Source organism: Microcaecilia unicolor, chromosome 3 (assembly GCF_901765095.1).
Source record: "Microcaecilia unicolor chromosome 3, aMicUni1.1, whole genome shotgun sequence".
NCBI lineage: Eukaryota > Metazoa > Chordata > Amphibia > Gymnophiona > Siphonopidae > Microcaecilia > Microcaecilia unicolor.
This window is the reverse complement of record NC_044033.1, coordinates 214,585,237-214,604,976: the sequence shown is the minus strand read 5'-3', so window position 1 is coordinate 214,604,976 and position 19,740 is coordinate 214,585,237. Positions and strand designations below refer to the sequence as shown.

At 43.3% G+C, this 19,740-nt stretch overlaps 5 non-coding genes across 5 annotated transcripts; 2 read left to right on the top strand and 3 right to left on the bottom strand.

Annotated features, from left to right (window-relative positions):
* Positions 1-3,371: 3,371 nt before the first annotated feature.
* Positions 3,372-3,454, bottom strand: TRNAL-CAG. The gene has a single exon. It is a non-coding gene; the product is annotated as a tRNA-Leu (tRNA).
* A 2,455-nt stretch (positions 3,455-5,909) lies between these two features.
* On the top strand, positions 5,910-5,982 carry TRNAK-CUU. Its single transcript has one exon. It is a non-coding gene; the product is annotated as a tRNA-Lys (tRNA).
* A 1,901-nt stretch (positions 5,983-7,883) lies between these two features.
* On the bottom strand, positions 7,884-7,954 carry TRNAG-GCC. The gene has a single exon. It is a non-coding gene; the product is annotated as a tRNA-Gly (tRNA).
* Positions 7,955-10,016: 2,062 nt separating this feature from the next.
* Positions 10,017-10,089, top strand: TRNAK-CUU. Its single transcript has one exon. It is a non-coding gene; the product is annotated as a tRNA-Lys (tRNA).
* Positions 10,090-11,483: 1,394 nt separating this feature from the next.
* On the bottom strand, positions 11,484-11,556 carry TRNAV-CAC. The gene has a single exon. It is a non-coding gene; the product is annotated as a tRNA-Val (tRNA).
* Between the last annotated feature and the right edge of the window lie 8,184 nt (positions 11,557-19,740).

Here is a 19,740-nt window from a genome sequence, read left to right as displayed (position 1 = left end):
TTTCCTTTCTTTTAGCCTGCGATTTTATTTAAATCGCTCGGTCGGGTTATTTTTTCCCGTTTTTTTTGTGTCATCTTTTTATAGACACAATCGCGTCTTTTGATTTGGCAGGGACAATTTTTCCCGAGATGTCAACGAAGACGCCCAGCGGCTTCAAGCCTTGTGCCCGCTGTCATCGGGCCATCTCTGGCACTGATACACACTCGTGGTGTATTCAGTGCCTTGGGCCAGATCACCGCTCGGAGAGTTGTAAATTGTGTCTCGCCATGAAGAAGCGGACACTGCTCTCTCGAGACGCCCAGAGAGAAAAGATTTTTGGGCCCGGTGCTTCGGCATCGGCGATGTCGACGTCGGCGCCGTCGTCTAAGTCGGCGCCCTCCAAACCGGCGCCGGGCAAGTCGGTGCCGGTGAAGTCGGTGCCGTCAAGGATGATGTCTTCGAGGCCGGCGGCGTCGAGGTCGACGTCGAAGGAGGGGTCGGCACCGGGAGACAGGGGACAGGCTGCCATTAGACCCATGCACGCTGGGAGCAGTGATGCATCGAGTGGGTCTCCACCCGCCTCGGCGCCTCCTGCTGTGCAGGCCCCCCGGGACCATCCTGCTTGTCTTTGGAGAACTCACCGGTACACACCCATCCCTTAAAGTAATCTCCTCCATCCCTGTCCATCCCCTGTACTAAAATAACCTGACTTGTGGTAAAATAACCAGCCTATGTACATTTCCCAAAGGTGACATGGTCCAATTGATAAATACAATAAAATATTTGCTCTACCTTTGTAATCTGAGCATTTTATTTTTCCCAACGCTCGGGTCTCCTCTCTAAATGACAAAAATTTCTTTCTCCTATCTTGAGTTGTTTTACAAACATCAGGATATACCCATACTCTTTGACCACAGAAAGTTTTCATGGAATTTTTAAAGTATAACTTCAAGACTGAATTCAGGTCCTGTTCAAAGACAAATGATATCAATAAAGTTCTTTGTTGATCTATTTCAGAAAGAGATGTTTCTAAAATTAATGATACATCCAGCTGGTCATGAGAGTCCAAAGGCAGATTTCTCAGATTACTTTCTTCACCGCTATCCCCTAAATCAGCTTGTGGAGGAATTGGTAAATAATAAATTCTATTTAAGGGAGGAATAGCTGAATCTGGGTATAGCAAGATTTCTTGTAAATACTGCTTAAACATTTCAATAGGACCCATTTCTTTAATCCAAGGAAAATATTCTTAAGTTCAGTCTTCTATTAAAGTTCTCAAATTGCTCTATTTTTCTGTGTACCACCATTTTATCTGCAGTCAAAGAGTCAGTCACAGATTTTAAAGTTTTTACTTCTTGCTGAAGTAACTCAGTTTGTAAGGTTGTCTCCTGTTTAGATTTTTAAAAAATGTTAGTCAGAGAATCGATTTTACTCACTAGTTGCGAGGTTTCCCGGGCTGTTTTTGAAACCGTCTGATTTAAGCCCTGTAATATCTTCCATATCGTCTGTAGAGTTATCTCCGCAGGAGGCTCTTCCTCCAAAGTTGTTTCTTCCGCGTTCAGGACGGAGTTGGCGCCATCCGAGGTTTGGGCTTGAACGCCTTCCGTAGCAGCCACTACCTCCTCCCTCCGCCCCGATATCGCTGGACATGGAGGTCAACTATCTGGGGGTGAAAGTGATGTTTCCCAGTCCGAAGGGGCCATAGCTCCTCCAACGGCCCCCAAATCGGCTTCGCTCACCCTTGGTACGGGAATAGGCGTGGTAAATCGGTCCAGCATTTGTTGGGACGGGGAGGAAGTTCGGGCCATTGGCGTCTGGCCTTTCACTATCCCCTTCCTTTTAGTGTGGGGCATAACTTCAGCAAAAGGTAAGAAAGAAAAAAGGCTACCAACAAATCCGCCGTGCTCGATCCACACAAACGCTCAGGCCGCCATCTTGACACGCCCCCCCCCCCACATGTTTCTATATTTCTATGTTATATCACGAGGGCAGGCAGAGGCAGAGGAAAGGTGCCAATGTCAGCCAGAGAAGCATGTTTTGTTTATATATTTATTTATTTATTGCATTTGTACCCCACATTTTCCCACCTATTTGCAGACTCAATGTGGCTTACATAATGCCGTGATGGCGTTCACCAATTCAGAAATGAGATATACAGAGTGGTAATTACATTAAGGATCATAGGTGATAGAGTACATTGGATAGTCATGGAGGAAGGATTAAGTATTGTCCAGTTCTTGTATGAGTTTTGTTGTGTTGTGTGGTTCCGGTGTTTAGGTTGGGTCGTTGTGGTATTCCTTTTCGAACAAATTGATTTTTAATAATTTCCAAAAGATTGTTAGGTCATGCATTGTTTTCATGACGTTTGGTAGTGCGTTCCATAGTTGTGTGCTTATGTTTAATCGCTGCCGACCAAGGAAACGGGTTATATGTAAATACATGTGTTGCCATACTGGAACAGACCGATTGTCCATCAAGTCCAGCATCCTGTTTCCAACAGTGACCAATCCAGGTCACAAGTACCTGGCAAGATCCCAAAACAGTACAATACATTTTAAGCTGCTTATCCCAGCAATAAGCAGTGGATTTTCCAAAGTCTAGTATTTTTGGAAGAGTAAACAAGCGATTCATGTCTACCCATTCCACTCCACTCAGTATTTTATAGCCTGGTGAGCCTGATGCTTGTGTCGGGCAAAATGATAGAGACTATTATAAAGAACAAAATTATTGAGCATATTCAAAAGCATGGATTAATGAGACAAAGCCAACATAGATTTAGTGAAGGGAAATCTTGCCTCACTAATCCACTACATTTCTTTGAAGGGGTGAACAAACATGTGGATAAAGGTGACCTGGTCGATATTGTGTATGTGGATTTTCAAAGTGCATTTGACAAACTACCTCATGACTCCAGAGGAAATTGGAAAGTCATGGGATAGGAGATAGTGTCCTATGGTAAATTAAAAACTGGTCAAAAGATAGAAAACAGAGAGTAGAGTTAGATGAAGTTTAGGAAGGGGACCTAGAAAGAGGGGTAGCCAAAATCTCTTGTCTATTTAGTATTCAGTCAGTTTTACAGCTACTTTTGAGCTGTCATGTGATTTGTGATTGCTGGTGATTAAGCTCCAAGTTACAATATTGTTTTCAAATCTCTGACAAAATATAGTGAAAGAAAAATAGAGTTCAGGCTGGTAACCTGGAGTGAGTAGCCTCAGTATTCAAATTGGCATCCAAAAATAATGTCTCTCTGTCTAGTATCAAGGATAATGCTGATTGCATTCTTTTTCATTTAAAGAAGAAAAGCTGGCCATTCAATGACATTGTAAAAGAATATCTGAGTAAGACATAGGAAAGGATTAAAATTATGGAAGAGAAGCTAAGAAAAATTGTACTGTCAGAAGTGGGATTCGAACCCACGCCTCCAGAGGAGACTGCGCCCTGAACGCAGCGCCTTAGACCGCTCGGCCATCCTGACCTGTAATGAAGAATTTTGGGGAGCTAGGGCTCTTGAGTGACTACTGAAAACGGCCTGAGCTATATCCATACCTTTTAACAACTCAGCAAAGCCATTCTCTCCAGAAAAAAAGTTATCAAATACTGCTCTGCCACATAACTAATCCCAAATGTGGCTTACATAGTACCATAAAGGCGTTCACCAACTCTGGTAAAGAACAAATACAGGTGATGTTGTGGTGGAATAAGGTTCATGCGTAACCCTAGTAGCGCTTTAGAAATGTTAGTTAGTAGGAGTAGTGTTACAGACACATTTGGGAATAGTAGAAAGGAATAGTTATGTTGTATCATGGGGGGGGGGGGGGAGGACGCAGGGGAGGAGGTCTCTGTGGCTTTGATCATCTGACCAGGATCTGGAGTCGTGGGTGTTGTGGTCAAGGTGGAGGCAACAACTGTGAGCTGCTGCCTCCTGAGCCCAAGAGGTGAGTCGATGCCACATGGCATTTAGCTGTGGGGCCAGGAATAGCTAACTGCTCGTCCAGTCGGTTTCCTCTCCATAGAAGCGAATTTAGCAGCCACTTTCACAAAGAGAGTTTTTGTGCTCCAGCCTGCAATCTCTACTCCACTGTTCCACCCTTCAGCCTCTGTTCCACCCTTCATCCTCTGCTCCAGCCTTCACCAGGCTGGTAAATGGAGAATACTTAAAATGGCAGAGATGTCATGAACAAAGGAGTTTGCATTATGTTTGATTACATTGCCCTCATTGCCCTTTAATGGCATTCTAAAAGAAGAACTGAGTCCGATATTTTAACAAGATATGCACATGAAAAGCAATGTTGTCAGAAGTGGGATTTGAACCCACGCCTCCAAAGGAGACTACGCCCGTAACGCAGCGCCTTAGACACTCTGCACTAAGTTTTGACCAGGAAATGGTTATCCATGGGTCTGTACCAAAGCAACAAGCAGGCTGAAATGTTTTTTCTTACCCCCACCCCAAGATAAAATATCTAACGACAACCATCAGCGCCAGGTGTTCTACAATACAGTGTCTGGCAAAACGTTTGCTGAAACTAGATCTGAAAGAAGAGGCCCCATATTTCTAGCCAGGACACCCTAGAATCAACCTGAAATCTACCTTGATACAGAAAAGTTTCTCATTTTAGAAACACAGCAGAGAACAATCCAGTGGGAAGGAGGAATAAATGATAGATACAGTAATAGTAAGAAAATAGAGGCCAACACAGAATGAATTAGTCCAAAACTTTGACTTGTACATGTAAACTCCAATCCTTTAGCACAAACAGGTTTTCTCAACCTTCCATTTTGGCAATTTTTCACAAAATAATTGTAGTAAGGCATCTTGCAGCTGATAACACTATCTTAAGTATTAGAGACACTGATAAATGAGAAAGGAGGCCAAGTGATGTTTGAGAGGTAGTGTTAGCATTCAAGGATCCAGAGGACTCCTACTATCCCATGAAAGAAAAATGAGATCAAGAATGTTATAATGCCTCTGTGTCACCCCCAGAGGCACATCAAGTGTCTGGTCAGGCAGGGTCGCCGAGAGATTAGGCTGGGCCCGGGGTAAGGCCGCCCTGCCTCCGCCGCCCCCTTCGCTCCCCCCATCGCTGCAGTCCGCAGTCTCACCTGCCTGCCTCCACGGCTCCGGGCCCCCTTCATTCAAAGCGGCAGACGCAGTTCGCGTCTCTTCTGGCCTTCCCTCCCTGTGTCCCGCCCTCATGTGATGTTACTTCTGGTTAAAAAAAAACATATTGTGTTGATTGATATTTGACTACACATTTACACGGGAATCTTCTGAGTGGAGTGGAATGGGTAGACGGGAATCTTACCAAATCATTCATGCAGACGCTCCAATCTACATGCTAAACGTCGTGGACCTACCTCCCAGAAACGCCACAAGATCATCCCGCAAATTTCTCAATTTGCACTACCCCCAGCTGCAAAGGACTTAAATACTAGCTGATGCATGCCACTACCTTCTCTTACATGAGCACGCAGTTATGGAATGCATTACCTACAGACTTGAAAGCAATCAATGAAACAACCATCTTTCAAAAATCCCTGAAAACATTCTTCTTTGACAAGGCCTACAATTGAGAACCTATATCCTCATTGTCACCTCACCAACCCACTCAATTATGAACACCCACCTCTATAACTACCCTAATCACTCTCTTCCTTCTTCTCTCTTCCCTTCCTTAATCATTACACAATTCTAACTGTATCTGATATACTGAAATGACAATGTTAACAAATCTATGTAAGCCACATTGAGCCTGCAAATAGGTGGGGGAATGTGGGATACAAATGCAATAAAATAAAATAAATAGATAAAATTAAAAGAAGATTCTACTTTTAATGGGACTTAAAATAATGATATCAAGTAGAATCATTAAAAATAGTCCTACATATAGAATCAGTATTCATAATGACATCATAAAATGAATTTACCAGGTGCCCGGCTAGCTCAGTCGGTAGAGCATGAGACTCTTAATCTCAGGGTCGTGGGTTCGAGCCCCACGTTGGGCGATAGTGATAATATTTTGCTTAGTTCTATTTTTTTTTACTGTAGCTGTAAACCATTTTCTCTTTACATCTTTAAACACAGTAAATAGAAGATTATGCATTTTATTAGGAAGTGAAGTGCTCCTTTGGAACCAGGGAAGCCAAACCTCAAATCCACTCTGGTGAATTACTACTACTAGCATTTCTATAGCGCTACAAGTCGTACACAGCGCTGCACAAACATAGAAGAAAGACAGTCCCTGCTCAAAGAGCTTACAATCTAATAGACAAAAAATAAAGTAATCAAATTAATTAATGTGTAGTGGAAGGAGGAGAGGAGGGTAGGTGGAGGCGAGTGGTTACAAGTGGTTACGAGTCAAAAGCAATGTCTCATTGCGGCAGGTAATAGCTTGGAAAGGATACAATTTTATGGTGTTTCTGAGCATATGCAGCATTCTACAGTGGTTAAGAGCAATATTGTAATTACTATGTAAAAATATTAAACAATAAATGTATAAAGGTAAACGAAGGAGCAGAGTGGAATTCTGGGAGGGAGGGGAAAGGGAGAGTAAAACTAATTGCGTCATCAAAACTGAAATATCTGTAGCTGCTAAAGAGGATTCCTGACAATGAGATCTTACCAAGTAACAACCAAAGCGAGGACATCAGCTCTATGGACACCCAAATGTGGAGTCCCCCAAGGATCGCCCCTCTCACCAACCCTCTTTAACCTAATGATGATACCTCTAGCCAAGCTACTAGACAATCAAAACCTCAATCCATATATATATGCAGATGATGTCACGATCTACATCCCGTTTAAACACGATCTAAAGGAAATTACCAACGAGATCAACCAAAGCTTCCAAATCATGCACTCCTGGGTGGATGCATTTCAACTAAAGCTCAACACAGAAAAAAACACAATGCCTTATACTTACATCACAATATAATACAAATAACTTCCCCACCATATCTACCTCAAACTTTTCCCTCCCTGTCTCTAACACTCTGAAAATTCTTGGAGTTACCATAGAGCGACATCTCACACTTGAAAGCCATGTGAAGAATACAACTAAGAAAATGTTCCACTTCATGTGGAAACTCAAAAGAGTAAAACCTTTCTTCCCAAGGGCCATTTTCCGAAATTTGGTACAATCGATGGTACTAAGTCACCTGGATTACTGCAATGCACTTTACGCTGGATGTAAACAACAGATTATCAAGAAACTTCAAACTGCCCAAAACACCGCAGCCAGACTCATATTTGGAAAAACAAAATATGAAAGTGCAAAACCCCTAAGAGAGAAGTTGCATTGACTCCCTCTTAATGAACGTATCACGTTCAAGATTTGCACGATATTTCATAAAATCATTTACGGAGACGCCCCGTCAGATATGCACGACCTAGTGGACCTCCCACCCAGGAATGCCAAAAGATCTGCCCGTATTTTTCTTCAGTTACACTTCCCCAGTTGCAAGGGATTATAATACAAACTAATACATGCATCCAGCTTTTCTTACATGAGCTCACAGTTGTGGAATACACTACCAAAATACTTTAAAACAATTAATGAAATAACCAACTTTCGCAAATCGTTAAAAACCTATCTCTTCACTAAAGCTTACCACGAGAATCCATAAATAACCACAACATACCACCACGACTCCTTGACTATGACTGTCTCCTTTCTATAACTGTTTGATTATATTGACATGTGAACCTTGTTATTCTTATTATCTTTGTAACACCAATTGTATTTTGTACACTGAAATGGCAATGGCATTACAGGTATTTGTAAGCCACATTGAGCCTGCAAACATGTGGGAAATGTGGGATACAAGTGCAATAAATAATAATAATAATAATCTAAATGGAAACATGCAAAGAGTAGAGAATTAAAAAAAAAAAAAAAAAAGACAGTTGCATTGGCCGGGAATCGAACCCGGGCCTCCCGCGTGGCAGGCGAGAATTCTACCACTGAACCACCAATGCATTTCTGTAAGCTATTTTAAAGTACTTTCTTAAATGTGGCTTAAATAGTACTATAAAGGCGTTCACCAATTCTGGTAAAGGACAAATGCAGGTGATGTTCTGGTTTGGGAATAGTAGAGAGGAAGAGTTATATGTCATTGGTTCCATCGTGTAGTCGGCTCGAACCGGGGGGGGGGGGGTCGCAGGGGAGGGGGTCTCTGTGGCTGTAATCGTTTGACCAGGATCTGCTAATCTGCTATGTGGGTGTTGTGGTCAAGGTGGAGGCGACAACCGTGAGCTGTTGCCTCCTAAGCCCACCAGGCGAATTGATGCCACATGGCGTTCAGCTGCGGGGCCAGGCGTAGCTAACTGCTCGTCCATTCGGTTTCCTCTCCAGCGAAGCGAATTTAGCAGCCACTTTCACAAAGAGAGTTTCTGTGCTCCAGCCTGCAATCTCCACTGTTCCACCCTTCATCCTCTGCTCCAGCCTGCACCAGGCTAGTAAATGGAGAATATTTAAAATGGCAGAGATGTCATGAACAAAGGAGATTGCATTATGTTTGATTTAAAGAACAACATTGTCCTCGTTGCCCTTAAAAGAAGATTTGACTCCGATATTTTAACAAGTTACGCACATGAAAAACGATGCCTTCAGGAGTGGGGTTCGAGCGCACGCCTCCAGAGGAGGCTGCGTCTTAGACCACTCGGCCAACCTAACATTGTACCGTAAGTTTTGCACAGCATTGCTAAGGAGAAAGAGGCAATGGTTTTCGTCACGGTAAAAAGCAATTCAATTTTTTATTGCCTCAATCACAACAGTAGATTGTAAACTCGTCAAAGACAGGAAAACACCTTGGCTACTTCATAGAAAGAAAAATGAGATCAAGAATGTTATAATGCCTCTGTGTCACCCCCAGAGGCACATTGGGTGTCTGGTCGGGCGGGGTGGCCGGGAGACTGGGCCGGGCCCCCTCTGCCCCCACTGCCCTCTTTTGCTCCCCCCCCCCCCCCCCCCCCCCCCCCTCCCTGTTGCTGCAGTCTGCGGTCTCACCTGCCTGCCACCACCGCCCTGGGCCCCCTTCATTCAAAGTGGCAGTCACAGATCGTGTCTCTTCTGGCCTTCCCTCCCTATGCCCCGCCCTCGTGTGATGTTACTTTCAGTTTCTGCGAGGGCGGGACACAGGGAGGGAAGGCCAAAAGAGAGGCAATCTGCAACTGCCACCTTGAATGCAGGGGGCCCGGAGCCGAGGAGGCTGGCAGATGAGACCGGGGACTGCAGCGCCGGTGGCCTGACCCCGGCGCCAGGCCCCCCTTGGAGGCCTGGGCCAGGGGAATTTTGTCCCCCCTGCCTCCCCCTTTCGGCGGCCCTGTGGTCAGGCAATGGATCTTGAGTCACTTAATGCTGACAAAGCTATGATTTCCCAAAGCAATGGGATTATGGACAAGGCCTAGTTGCTGTAAGCAGAATCATCTAGCTGCAAGCTTTCTGTCTCCCCTGATTTAATTGTTACATTAATCATAATCATTGGGCTTGGGGAAAATATTTCTGGGATAAGCAGCATAAAATGTTTTGTACTTTTTTGGGGGATCTCACCAGGTACTTGTGACCTGGATTGGCCACTGTTGGAGACAGGATGCTGGGTTTGATGGACCTTTGGTCTGTCCCAGTATGGCAATACTTATGCACTTATGTATCCTGAGTAATGTGTAGAACAGGTAATAGTAAATTCATTTTTCACTCTTTCAAAAAGTGAAAAGGCCAGGGGATACTCAATGAAATGACATGCCAACACTTTTAAAACAAATAGGAACTGGTAACAGCAGTTAGCATATCTAGGTTTAAAAAAGGGTTGGACAAGTTCCTGGAGGAAAAGTCCAAAGTCTGTTGTTGAGATGGACATGGGAAAGCCACTCCTTGCCCTGGGATTGGTAGCATGGAAAATTGCATTAAACAATTGGGTTTCTGCCAGGTACTGGACTAAATGGGCCATTGGTCTGACCCACTATAGCTATTTTTACATTCATAAAAATGTCATCAACCAGTCTACCTGTATAATTTAGGAATAAAAACTTTTTCTTAATTGCCCGGCTAGCTCAGTCGGTAGAGCATGAGACTCTTAATCTCAGGGTCGTGGGTTCGAGCCCCACGTTGGGCGAAAAGCTGTTTTTCTGAATCAGAAATATTTTTATTTCATAATTCATCTACTTCAGTTTAAACAATTTCCTCTTATATTTTCCATTAATGTTAAATTTGCTGAGCACTCATTATACTGTCTCTGGCCTCATTATACTGAATAAAAGAAATACAGTACCTGGACTTGTTCTGTTAACCAGTACCGATTATTGTGTAGTACAGAAACATTAACAGGCCTGGGCTCCTTCCAGATCACGATGTTAGCGTTTATTCTGCACAGTGGACTCTAGCGATATTAATGCCCCTCAATTGTATGTTTACCTTTGCATATGTGTATTATATTCTTAGTGAAGGCACCAATCAATTATCCCTTTCCTGCAAAGCAATGTAGCTTTTTTACATTTAAGAAATACACTGCTTTAGCACATTTTTTACAGGATAAATATATATGAAATAAGCATGAGTTTCCTTTTGAAATTAATGCTTGTCAAATTAATCTAAATAATACATAGTCTATCCTGGACAGAAGTCGATGGCTACCAAAATCGTAAGCCTTTCCCTCTATTGTTCTAAATAATCACATATGCTTAAATTGCTCTTAGTAGTACCTTAAAATATGAATAGAACTGCTAAAACAAGAAACTAAACCGTGCTTTACTATATATCTAATTTTAAAAGTAATAAAGGTGTCCTATAGCAGTCTGTTAGACTTTAAAAGTAATAGAGCTCATTCCATCTAGTTTTGAACCACAAACCGTGAGGAAAAGCTGATAATCGCTGTTATAGAAATACAGACTATAGACGCCTTCTTGTGTAAAATATTAAATAAACAACACCAACTAATTGTACTCTACCAGCTGTGAGAAAACAACCAACAAAGATCCTGACAGCCCCACCATACCCAAAGATTCATTCACACATAGGTTCATCCACCAGGCTGATAGGCAGTTTGGAAAGGGAAAGAAATAATCCCGTCAAAGAGCAGTGGTATAAAACGTAATAAACTTTTAAAGAAAAAGATAATCGTCAGATAAGAATCAATAAACAAAATATAGATAGATTTATTCACGGCTTTTAAATGATTTCTATCACCACAAGTTTTGCCATATACATTCTAATTTTTACCACTTGCTTGACTTCCCAAAATTTGACAACCAAGCATTAACAAACACATCAGCTCAAACAAAAATACCACATCCAGTTTCCAAGTTTCTCCAAGACTCTACCCATTGTAAATTACCTCGGAGACCTATTTAATCAGCAAAAAGATAGACAGATAAATAAAAATGTAGTGGTTATGAAACATTCTAGTTTTAAAAGCATACAGCAAAGGATTGAATTATTGGCAGCGCCAATCATCAAGAACTGAACACTGGAATGCATATTTCTCAGTTAGACTATATAAAAGATACCAGCTGTTTCTGCCCGGTTTCGAACCGGGGACCTTTCGCGTGTGAGGCGAACGTGATAACCACTACACTACAGAAACTCAGCTGGTCATAAGACCTCCAGCTCGGAACACAGCTGTGGCATATTTTTTTTTAAGGAGGGGGGAAGGATCCAGCTATTTTAATTCCTTAGCATTATCACTTACTAGTAAAAGAGGCCCGTTTCTGTGTGAAATTAAATGGGCGCTAGCAAGGGCTCCCTCCCCCTCATCCCCAACCCTCCCCGGCTCCCTCCCCCTCACCCCAACCCCCCCTCACCTCCCTGTGAGTTCCCTGCACCCCTGTCTTTGGAGCTCCACACCCCTGTTCATCCGTCCCTCTGTACTCCAAGTTCGAGCCCCCTTCCCCTCGGAGTTCCATGCCCCCTACCTGCCTCCCTCCCTGTCCTCCACGTTCCAGGCGCCCCTCCCCTTCGAGTTTCAGGACCCCCCTCCCGTTGGAGTTACAGGACCGCCCCTCCCCTTCCAGGACCCACCCCTCCCCCCTCTGTCATCCCAGGACCTCCCTCCCCCCCTCTCGTCCCGTGCCGTCCGAGTTCCACGCCCCCCTCTCTCCTCTGATTTCCACCGCCCAGCGCCTCCCTCCCTCTCTCTCTGTGGCCTCCGAGTGCAAACAGGACGTGTGTTGCTGCCCTGCCCTTCGTAAGTACTGGCTGTTCTTTAAAACTTTTTACCTCCTACTCAGCTGGCAACAGTGAAGTCCAGCACGCATGGACGCCGCTTCAGACTGCCTTCGCTCTCGCTTCTGTTTCAGCTGTGACTCTGGTCCCGCCCTTCCGCAAACAGAAAATGAGGGCGGGACCAGAGGCACAGCTGAAACAGAAGTGAAATCGGGATTGGGGCCGTCGGACGGGAGTGGGCCTGTGGAACTCGGACGGACGGGAGTGGAAGGAGGGAGGGAGGGAGGTAGGGGGTCATGGAAAGGGGGGGGGGACGATTCTTTACTCACCTCCGGTGGCTGGTGCTGGGTTCCCTTCCCTCTCACTTCCCATTGGTCCGCCCTGTGACATCATCCTCAGGGCAGACCAATGGGAACTGTGTTACGAACCCAGGCATCCAGACGGAGGTGCAAATGATTACATAGTAACATAGTAAATGACGGCAGATAAAGACCTGTACGGTCCATCCAGTCTGCCCAACAAGATAAACTCATTTTACATGGTATGTGATACTTTATATGTACACCCAAGTTTGATTTGTCCTTGCCTTTATCAGGGCACAGACCGTAGAAGTCTACCCAGCACTGTTCTTGTACAAAGTTCTGGAGCTAACGTTGAAGCCCCTTAAAATTTACACTCCAGCCCATCCCTATCTATTCAGTCACAATCAGGGCATAGACCGTAGAAGTCTGCCCGCTTCCATTTTGTTTCCCAATTACCGGCGTCGCCACGCAATCTCCGCTAAGATTCCATGGAACCATTCCTTCTAAACAGGATTCCTTTGTATTTATCCCACACATATTTGAATTCCATTACCATTTTCATCTCCACCACCTCCTGCGGGAGGGCATGCCACATATCCACTACCCTCCCTAGATTACCACGTCCATCCCACCTTCCCTAGCAGTTGAATTCTTTATGCTGAAGTTGACATCCAGCTAAGGCTGAACATTGTCTGCTATACGTTAAGCCCCTCAGAGTGAAGTCGGAACTACAGCCAGTAAGATACAATGACAGTAGTTCTCTGCAAACTGGACTGTGTTTATCAGATAATGTAACTGACTGTACTTAGGAATAGTCAGCTAACTGGCTTTCATAAAGTATGCGATCTTTACCATGCTTGGAAGCTTCAGAATAAAAGGGACAATGGTGGTGGCTGACAGACAGGGGCATACCAAGAGGGGTGGCCGTCTGTCCCAGGTGCACGCCGCTGGGGGGGTGACGCGCGCCTGTCGGCTCCGCTCGTTCCGTGCTCCCTCTGCCCTGGAACAGGTTACTTCCTGATCTGGGGCAGAGGGAGCATGGAACGAGCAAAGCCAACAGGCGCGCGGCACCCCCCCCCAGCAGGTAAAAATGCACCCGGGGGGGTGTCCTTTCGCCAGGGGGGGTGTCGCGCTACACCTGAGGGGGGGGCGCATCGGCGATCTGCCCCGGGTGTCAGCCACCCTAGGAACGTCACTACTGACAGAACGGACGCTATTCTTTGAGACCACTGACTATACCTTAATGGGTTATGGGGCCCTTTTACTAAGCCACGGTAGGCTCTACGCGCATTCAGCACATGCCCAAATGAGACTACCGCCAGGCTAGCGCACCCTCCTGGTGGTAATTTCAGATTTGGTGTGAGCCCATAACACGTGGATGAATTAATTATTTATTTCCTCCTACTCACGCCAGTTCCGGCGGTAACTGGCACTTGGTGTGCGCCACCGGTCACCATGTGTATAGTGCGTGAGCCTTTACCACTAGATCAATGGGTGGGGTTAAGGGATCAGGCCTGTTTTGGGCGTGTGTTGGTTTCATTTTTACCGCAAGCCCTTTTCCCGTCCCATTAAAAAAAAAAAGCCCTTTTTTGTAGACACGGTAAAAACTGGCCCGGTGCTTGCCCAATACATGCGCCTACGCTACCGCAGGCCACTTTTACTGCTGCTAAGAAAAAGGGTTCCTATATTTGTTCAAGTCACCTCGGCTGCATTATTGGGGGGAGGGGTTGTTTTAGTTTTCTTTCTGTTTATTTTTTAATTTGAATAGGATGATAGCTGCCTTTTAAAACTAGTGGCCAGAGCTGCACCCCAGCCCTGGAACAGATTCTCAACCTGGATGAGAACAGCATTTTTGGGTGGCAATCCACTGTTTTTGATACAATGCTTACATTCCCCCTTTTTACGCAGATAATATACAAATTTTATTTCTGAAGGAGGAAGCAAAGCTCATCTATAACTTGCATCTGAGTTTTTAGCAGCAGTAGAATAAACCAACAACCAAAACACAAATGCTAGAATAGATAGATAGATAGATAGAGTAACCCTATATGTATGTTAACAAAATAGTATGTTAATAAATCCCAATAAGTAAATATTTATGAAGACACAAAAAATAAAAATGGCTGCTACATTTGCTAAAGTAATACTGAATCAGAGCAAATGTGTAAATGGCTTTTAGTTAAAGAACACACATTAAACAGTAACTGACTTACAGTACAGAAGTAGATAATCTACTTTTTAAAAACTTCCGGATTTAATTTTTGACCAAGTCTGAGCCCAAGCAAAGTTATCAAAAGAGCAGATATCCCTCAACAACTTTGGCTGGCTTATGAAATTTTTTTTGCATGACATAAGCCAGAAATGGTATTCAAAGCTGACGAGTCAGAGAAACTAAATGAATTCTCTATAAACCTGGAGGATGTAATGGGGCAGTTCTACAAATTGAAGAGTAGCAAATCTCCTGGACTGGATGGTATTCATCCCAGAGTACTGATAGAACTGAAAAATGAACTTGTGGAGCAATTGTTAGCAATATGTAATTTATCCTTAAAATTGAGTGTGGTACCGGAAGATTGGAGGGTGGCCAATGTAACACCGATTTTTAAAAAAGGTTCCAGAGGAGATCCGGGAAATTATAGACCGGTGAGCCTTACGTCGGTGCCGGGCAAAGCGGTAGAGACTATTATCAAGAACAAAATTACAGATCATATTCAAAAGCATGGATTAATGAGACAAAAGTCAACATGAATTTAGTGAAGGGAAATCTTGCTTCACCAATCTCCTGCATTTCTTTGAAGGAGTGAACAAACGTGGATAAAGGTGTAATTAAACTCTGGAATTTGTTGTCAGAGAATGCGGTAAAGGCGGTTAGCTTAGCAGAGTTTTAAAAAGGTTTGGACAGCTTCCTAAAGGAAAAGTCCATAGACTGTTATTAAATGGACTTGGGGAAAATCCACTATTTCTGGGATAAGCAGTGTAAAATGTTTTGTACTTTTTTGGGATCTTGCCAGGTATTTGTGATCTGGATTGGCCACTGTTGGAAACAGGATGCTGGTCTTGATGGACCTTTGGCCTTTCCCAGTATGGCAATACTTATGTACTTATGTGTATCTGGATTTTCAGAAGGCGTTTGACAAAGTACCTCATGAAAGACTCCAGAGGAAATTGGAGAGACAAGGGATAGGAGGTAGTTTTCTATTGTGGATTAAAAACTGGTTAAAAGATAGAAAACCGAGAGTAGGGTTAAATGGTCAGTATTCTCAATGGAGAAGGGTAGTTAGTGGGGTTCCCCAGGGGTCTGTGCTGGGACCGCTGCTTTTTAAGATATTTATAAATGACCTAGAGATGTGAGTAACTAGTGAGGTAATTAAATTTGCTGATGACACAAAGTTATTGAAAGTCGTTAAATCACGGGAGGATTGTGAAAAATTACAAGAGGAAATGGCAGATGACGTTTAATGTGAGCAAGTGCAAAGTGATGCATGTGGGAAAGAGGAACCCAAATTATAGCTATGTTAGAAGTCACAGACCAAGAAAGAGGTCTAGGTGTCATCATTGATGATACGTTGAAACCTTTTGCTCAGTGTGCTGCTGCAGCTAAGAAAGCAAATAGAATGTTAGGTATTATTAGGAAAGGAATGGAAAACAAAAATGAGGACGTTATAAAGCCTTTGTATCGCTCCATGGTGTGACCGCACCTTGAATATTGTGTTCAATTCTGGTCGCCGCATCTCAAAAAAGATATAGTGGAATTAGAAAAGGTACAGAGAAGGGCGATGACAATGATAAAGGGGATGGGAGAACTTCCCTATGAGGAAAGGCTAAAGCCGCTAGGGCTTTTCAGTTGGAGAAAAGGCAGCTGAGGGGAGATATGATAGAGGTCTATAAAATAATGAGTGGAATTGAACGGGTAGATGTAAAGCATCTGTTTATGCTTTCCAAAAATACTAGGGTTAGGGAGCATGCGATGAAACTACAAACTAGAACATTTAAAACGAATCTACGAAAATTTTAATTCACCCGTGTAATTAAACTCTGGAATTTGTTGCCAGAGAATGTGGTAAAGCAAGGCGGTTAGCTTAGTGGAGTTTTTAAAAGGTTTGGACAGCTTCCTAAAGGAAAAGTTCATAGACCATAATTAAATGGACTTGGGGAAAATCCACTATTTCTGGGATAAGCAGTATAAAATGTTTTGTACTTTTTTGGGATCTTGGCAGGTATTTGTGACCTGGATTGGCCACTGTTGGAAACAGGATCCTGGCCTTGATGGACCTTTGGTCAGTCCCTGTATGGCAATACTTATGTAAGTTGTGTTGCCCAAACCAATTCCTTTGACTGATTCAACCAGCAGGGAAACAGAGAGGAGATCTGCAACGCCTTGCTCTCTCTTTAGCACCACCATGTGTCCAGCAGACTGAATAATAGGCCAGAGATAGTTTCTCTCGTTATATGGGTAGGTGTCTTGGTCATAGGAACATTAAAATAAGAGGATAGTTTCCTAAAAATTAAAAAAGCTGGAGGCCCCCCCCCCCCCCCCCCAATCTGAATCAGTCTTAAAGGAAGAAGTATGCTAGCCCTATGCTACAAGCCAATAAAGTGAAACTGAATTTTATCACCGAACCACCAGTGTGCTGTAGGCTTTTCTGTTACTCCCCACTGTCTCATCCCCTTCATGCTACAGTCTCTCTTTCCTTTCCCAGGACTCCTATACTGATATAATTCTGCCACACTCATACCCGGTTTTGTGCAGGTCAGCTAGAAGAGGCCCTGTTTTACATTTGTTCTACAGTTGAATGGTTTGACAGCACATCTAACTTTCTGCTTCCTCTCTATTAAGAAAAGCAGCAGCAGATTAGTGGCTTCCAAACATCCATAATTCAGTAGTTTCCTCTTCTTTAAATGTTGAAGGCAATGATCTACAGAAGACATGGCTTGAAACAGATTCAGGCCTGGGGGGGGGGGGGGGGGGTCTTTCTGTGACAGTTCAATGGTGGGATAGAAGAGTTTAAAAACAACAACCCAAAACTAGTGAAGGAATCTCAACAGAATCTATTCTCTACCAAAAGGACTGACACAGAAAGTGGAAATTAACTGGTCAAAAACTGAATTATACTCAGGGCTATTTTTTTGAGGGAGTACTGAGTACTGGCACCTTTTCCATTATTTGCTAAAATTGACTCATGGACCCCAGGTTTTAATGAAAGAGCTCAGGCTCTACACACCAATTCTGACTTGTGATAGATCCTGTGACTGGTTGCAGGGGGCCTGGCTATTGTGTGGTGGGCCCCTCAGTGATCATCCTACCCCTGATGGCTTAGTATTTGAGTACCAGCACCTCTTTTGCTAGAAAAAACATTGATTATGCTATATATATATATATATATATATATATATATATATAGCATAATCAATGTTTTTTATTGGCAACGTTTGACAAACCAAGGGGCCCTTTTACTAAAGTACATGTATCCTTAGTACAAAACTCAAAGTAGAGCAAGTGTAGTGTCTGTGCAGTAAATAGAAATCAAACAAAATAAAACATGGAAAAGAAAATAAGATGATACCTTTTTTATTGGACATAACTTAATACATTCTTGATTAGCTTTCGAAGGTTGCCCTTCTTCGTCAGATCGGAAATAAGCAAATGTGCTAGCTGACAGTGTATATAAGTGAAAACATTCAAGCATTACTATGACAGTCTGACAGGGTGGGAGGATGGGGGTGGGTAGGAGGTATGCATGGGGACATCAAAGCATATCATTGATATTCTAACAGGATGGGTGTGGATAGGTGAGGGGTGGGGTGATCAACAGAGAAATACAACTTTATGGTTTATAATGGGCTAGGAACCCCAGGTCCTTGTTAAGTCCTTTCTGTTGGGTGTTAAAATATTCAATCATTCTGACTTCAAAGGTCTTACGTTCTTGTATGGTTTTAAAGTTACCTTTCAGTATTCTCACTGTGAATTCACTGGTACAGTGTCCTGGTTCTGTGAAGTGCTGTCCCACCGGGGTGGGGGCCCTACTGGCTGTATTGTTCATGTGATGTCTATGTAAATTGAATCTTGTCTTAAGCATCTGGCCTGTTTCTCCAATATAGCATCCTTCGTTACATTTTTTACACTGAATGATATATACCACATTGGAAGATGAGCAAGTGAAAGATCCCTTTATGTTGAATATCTTTCCTTTGTGGATAACTGTGGGGTCCTGTGAAATATTTTGGCATAGTTTGCAACTGGATAAATTACAGGGACGTGTGCCCTTCTGTTCCTTTTCAGTCTGTGATGGAAGTTTACTTCTGATTAGCTTGTGGAGAAACTGGAGGGCCTCAGGTTTTCTGTTGTTGTTACTATTATTTTGCAAATTATCTCATTCCGTCTTTTCTTCCCCGTCTATGTGCCAGTAACTTTGGCAACACATGTAATCCAACACATGTGGGTTGGATTCCCACGGTGGCTCCTTGTGACTCTGGGCAAATCACTTTACCCTCCACACTGAGCCTGCAAATAGGTGGGAAAATGTGGGATACAAATGTAACAAATAAATTGGCCTACTGGTAGGGCCACCACAGACCCTAATTACATTCTATACAGCAGAATGGAAAAGCATATGCCAAATACTTTTAAAAGGGCTGAGTATGTCATCATACATTGAAAGTATGGGGCTGCTCTCTCCAGTGCATACAAATGTCTGCAATCAGCAGGGTGGGTTTGAAATAATAAGTGGGAAAAGGATGCAGAGCACAGCTCATGGAATTCATTCCAATACTTCTGAACATGTGTGCATGTGTAGATTGAACGGAACGGTACACAAAAGAAGCAACAGCAGCAAAGGTGATCCAAGGAAGGCCACAAACAAAGTTTTTGAAGCAGGGCCTGACCTGGCCAAGTTTCAGCAACGGTCTGCATCAGGGGGACCTCAGAGTTTTCAATAAAGAGATAAAATAATCACATTAATGGGAAAAAGTCCTCTGCCACAATAATGGCACCATATCAGGTCCTGCTTCAATAAATGTGTTTGTGTTTTACTGGTTGTTCCTCCTTCCTTGCGGTTGTCGCTTCTTTTGGCAGTTCCTGTCCTGTCGTCTGGAATGGTTCCCAGACATTCAAGAATAATAAAATTATGGTTTCTTTGAACATAATATACTTCCATTTTGCAACAATAAAACAAAGCTGTGTAGAATTAAAAGCAATGTCAGAGAAAAGAATGCTATTTTCAGGAAGTAGGTCAGAAAGCAATGGGACAGATGAGACTGAGACCCCTCAGCCTCAAGTGCAATAAAATATCAAACCATTGTGTCAC